The 4,999-nt window shown below is 49.5% G+C and overlaps 1 pseudogene; it reads right to left on the bottom strand.

Annotated features, from left to right (window-relative positions):
* Positions 1 to 1,047: 1,047 nt before the first annotated feature.
* On the bottom strand, positions 1,048 to 2,871 carry LOC142457242 (DNA-binding protein RFX5 pseudogene; annotated as a pseudogene).
* Between the last annotated feature and the right edge of the window lie 2,128 nt (positions 2,872 to 4,999).

The raw sequence follows: 4,999 nt of genomic DNA, 5'->3' as shown, positions 1-4,999 counted from the left end.
GGGGGATACAGAATGAATTTAATGAAATGAAGAGGAAGTCAATAGCTTTACTAGTCCTGGTGAAAGATGGTGGGGGAGGTGTACTAGTAATGAGGGGAAAAGGGAAGTTCAGAAACACGAAAGGGAAGCTGCTCCACTCTGAGAAGAGATGGAAGCAAGGGACTGTCATTCTTCATACGGAGCCTAGAGAGCGAGTCCCTAAAGGGGAGTGACCCCCTTCTTGTTCCTTCTGAGACCCGATCAAGAGGAAGACTATGATGGATACAGGCAGTAGGTCTCGCTGATCACTTGTCTTTCTTAGCAGCATCCTCCTCTGCAACTCCCCCCTTACGGTTTTCATTTAGGCCTGGTGACTGAAGAGACTGGCCTTTTTAAAGAAAGCACAGTGTAGTCCATGGTGTAGAGTAAGCAAATGAGCATGCATCGTCCTCAGGCCACAGTGATTGGTTAGGGATGGATGTATATCTCAGGCTGACCTGAGCAGAGTGGATCTAAAGGGCTTATGCTGGGAGCCCCGTCACAAAGAACCCCCACTTAACGAGGGCACATGGAACCCCAGGAGCGCTGGCAGTCACGAGGTGGCCGGCCTTAAGGTGATCCTACAGAAAGTGGAGCATAAAGAATAAAATAAATTAGGTACTTTGACATAGACTGAGCTCCTGGATCAAGCTTCACCTGGAGCCAACCCTAACCTCTGAAGTTTACAGGTATCTGTGACAATAAAGCCTTTTGATTCTTAAGCCAGTTTGAGTTGGGTTTTTTTATGACTTAAAACCAAGATTCCTAAGCTTTACATCCATCATACTTATCCTACCTAGCCCTATCTTCCCACAGATTAGCACAGGGATCCAGGTAAGAAGGTCACTAGAGTTTTGTTAGTGACATAGAAGGCAAAGGTATCAAGCTGGCGGGGTCAGAGGCAAGACGAGGTGACTCAGCAGCTGTACAGAGAATGGGCCAAATGAGAAGCAAGTGCAAAGGGGCTTCTACTAAGCAGGCAGAGTTGACATATGTATGTATACACACTTAAATTCTCTTCCCCACCTTTCACGAGGGGGTTGCTTTGGGGTCCTTCCAGTCATGGGGTAAGGGACTTGGAAGCACATGCCCCTTGAAGCCTTTGCTATCCTGTGTGGCACTCTCTGCCTCTCCCTTTCCCAACGGAAGGGCCTCTTTTTGGGCTTCTACTGCCCTTGATGACACTCACTTTGGGGGTGACAATAATTTTCTCCCCTGCTTCTTTGGCATGTCGAGAACTAGAGCCCCTTACTCCTTTGGGAATAGCGCCATCTTCCTGACCCTGGGCAAGCACTGTCCCCCTCTCGGCCTCACCCTTTAGCCCTGTCCCCTCCGACCCTCCCGAGGAGTTGCTTGCCGCTCCAGAGCGCCATGTCTCCAGTGGTAACCTTGACCGGGCAGAGTCGGGGGCAGCTGCTGACTTCTCCGGGGGTAGAATTCCTTTCCCCTGCTTCTACCTGATTTTTATCGAGGACTCCCCCACCTTCTTTTGGCATCAGCTCCTACATCCTCTCCATCCTGCTTCGCTGCTTTTGTTGGCAGGCCCTGCCCCCTGGCCTCCCTCACAGGTCCTTCAGCGGTCCTCTTGACGCCCTTGTCATGGGGTCCCGGGTCGCTGGCTGTGCCTACCTCCCTGTTCTCCATGCTTCGGGCTGAGGGAGACCCACAGGTGGAGCTCACCAGTCCCAGGAAAAGGCGGGACAGCTGGTAAGGTCATGCTAATGATGGGCACTGCCGCCTGAGGAACCCCAGCCCTGCTGGGCAAAGGCAATGTAGCCACTTTTAAGGGGCCTTGAGAGAGCTTGGGGCCAGAATAGGTGGAGAGACTCGAATTGACTGGATATGTGAGCAAGAGGTCCGGGGGAGGAGCAGAGGGAGTCGAGCCACCAGGGACTTAGCTTGGGGGTCACTGGCTGCTGGGGCCGGGCTCTCGACTACACTCTTCTCCCGTTCTCCACGCCCTAGGGGGCCAGGCCCAGCCCGGGCTTCCAATTCCTTGGAAGGCTGGGCTGGTCCCTCTGATTTCTTCGGGTTCCGCCCTCCAGGTTCTCTACACCGCTCTTGGATTTCGATAACCGTTCTCGGGGGCCATGTTCATCCTCTTCAGCAAGCCCCATGGCCTGGAGCACATGCGCATGGGCGGATCTGGCAGAGATGAGGTGCTGCTGAAGCAGGAAGCGGGCGACCTCTACGATGGAACTGAAGGACCGTTTCAGGACTGGCTCTGGCCAGTCACAGGTCAGGGCGCAGGCTGCATCTACCAGTTCATCCCGCGGTGCCTGGGTCACTTCTGGGCCCATTTCTGGGCTCTTGGGGGCCCTTCAGGTCAAGTCCGGGCAGGGGTGGCATACATACCATGGGCTTTTTTCGTATGCCACTGTAGCAATATTTGGACTGGCCCTGGCCACCCAGCCTCCGGGCCTTGATGTCAGGGAAAATCTCTCTGATGGCTTTGCCAAAGTTGGCTGTGCTGAGTGGGCTGCAACAGGCGAGGCTCGTGCACAGTTTGCTTTGGCAGACAGGTGTCTGTGTGCTCTTCCAGGTGGTTGCGGATCCACTTATAAGCATACATATACTCCTCGTCGCTGAGTGTGCTGGCCTCTGAGCTTTTGTCTCCAGTGCTGGGCCCTGAGGGGAGCTGAAGGTAGAGATACAGCTTGTCGTTGTCTGAGAATTTCTGTACATCTTGCAGAATCCCCTCCACTTTGTTCGCACGGCCTTGGAAATGGTAGCTTGGAGCCTCTGAAGAAGGGTGGTGGGCTCACCCGCCTCCGCATTACCTGGGGGGGGGGGCCCTCGGGGAGCCCTCCCCCCAGCCTTCGGGCTCTTAGAATCAGGTTCGTCTTCTGTCATCCCAGCACGAGGGCTCGTAGCCACCTTCACTCCAGCCCAGCCCCACGGTCCTGGCTCGGCCGGCTCGTGCGTTGCTTTATTTTCTTTTTTCCTGAATCTCCTCTAGTCTCTTTCAGAGCAATGTCTGATATTTTTCTTTTGGCTTTTTTCAAAAATCCATTCTATTATTTTCTATTCTTAAGAGTGGTTGGTCTGGCTAGACCAGAGGATGTACACTGGTACAGATAGGAACTGGAAACACAGGGAATCCAGGGTGGATGATCCCTTCAGGACCAGTGGTGAGAGTGGCCATACTGGGAGGGTAGACGGAGAGTGGGTTGGAAAGGGGGAACAGATTACAAGAATCTACATGTGACCTCTTCCCTGGGGTATGGACAACAGAAAAGTGGGTGAAGGGAGATGTCGGACAGGGCATGATATGACAAAATAATAATTTATAAGTTATCAAAGGTTCATGAGGGAGGGAGGAGCAGGGAGGGAGGGGGGAAAATGAGGCGCTGATGCCAGTGGCTTAAGTGGAGAGCAAATGTTTTGAGAATGATGAGGGCAATGAATGTACAAATATGCTTTACACAATTGATGTATGTATGAATTGTGATAAGAGTTGTATGAGCACTTAATAAAATGATTAAAGATAAACAAAACAAGAATAAAATTTTTAAGAGTGGTTGGTAGTGGGAACTGAGCACCATCTAGTTCTTCTGGTCTCAGGTTAGAACAGGCTTTTTTTGTTAATGGGCCATTCTTCCTTTGGACTAATTGCTTCCTTGAGGCTTTGGTTTTCTTGGTAGTTAGTTTTTTGTGCCAAACTGGCTGATAAACATGTGTGGGATTAATTGAAGGGCAGAGAGATAAATGGTTTGGCGAGCCTCGCCTTTCTTGTTGTTTGCTCTTTGATCACCGGACCAGTATGCGGCTGCCTTGCTTGTTCTGTGCCTCAATTTGCAAGTCACACTACCTGTGGGAAACCTAACCCATGGACTGTGTCGCTGTAATTTGAGGTTCCTTCAAGACTTGCTTCACTACACAATTGGAATTTACATCTGGCTGACTGTTTGTGCCCTGCCTTGCTGTTTGCTGCCTGTGCCCAGATAGCCTAAATTGCTCTATAGAGGACTACCTGGCGGCCCTCAAGACTTGAAGGACTGCCAGTGTCTCACAACTCTCTCACGGAGTGAGTTGCACTGAGCCATTTGTACTGCTTTATAATTTAATTAACTGCTTATTCCTTACGTTATATATCTATCTGTATTAATATATATATAATTATTAGAATTTAGGTTTTGTTTCTCTAGAGAACCCTGTCTAACACAGGACTCCTATTCTCCAGGCAGGAAGAGACCAACAGTTGCTTCTTAGATGCCCACTTGCAAGTTTTTCAGACCCTAGATGCTATTTAGCAGACTAGGATGTAAAACATTATCTTTAGGATCTATCGTTGTTATGTACCACCAAGTCGGTCCTACCACTAGAGCACAACAGAACAAGACACTGCCCAGGCCCGCTCCATCCTCACCATTGTCTCTACACTTGAGCCCATTGCTGCAGCCATGCTGTTAATATGAGCGGGTACCCCCCCAAAAAAACTGGGAAAAGGCTCCATAGGGCAGAGCTTTGGTGGTATGCATTTTCCCCTTTATGCGAGCATCAAGCAACTCGCTCTGAGTTAGTGTACCCAGTGGTGTCTCCTGGGAAGGTTCTCTCTGGTCACAGCGAATTTTTCATAAAAGAAGTTTCACTCTAACTTTGTTTTATGGGGTGGCTGATTTAAGAGAACAGTGCAGCTGTGAAAGTTTGTTTCCTGCTTGGGAAAAATGCTGCAGAAACTGTTATGATGTTGAACACAGCTTACAAGGACAGTGCTATGGGAAAACTCAAGTGTACAGTGGTTTTCTCATTTCATAAAAGGTAAAATATCAGTTGATGATAAACATCATTCTAGATATCTGTCAACATTCCAAAGAGACAAAAATGTTGACAAAATTCAGGTACTTGTGCTCCAAGACCATTGAAGAGATGAGGAAGTTATCTGGATTTTATCAGTGAATTGTAAAGGAAGATTTAAGAATGAGAAGGGTCGCTGGCAAATTTGTGCCTTGGGTCCTGAAACTGACCAGGAAAAAGAGTG

This window comes from Tenrec ecaudatus, chromosome 9 (genome assembly GCF_050624435.1).
Source record: "Tenrec ecaudatus isolate mTenEca1 chromosome 9, mTenEca1.hap1, whole genome shotgun sequence".
Taxonomy (NCBI): Eukaryota; Metazoa; Chordata; class Mammalia; order Afrosoricida; family Tenrecidae; genus Tenrec; species Tenrec ecaudatus.
The sequence above is the reverse complement of the archived record's forward strand: the minus strand, read 5'-3'. Positions and strand labels throughout refer to the sequence as shown.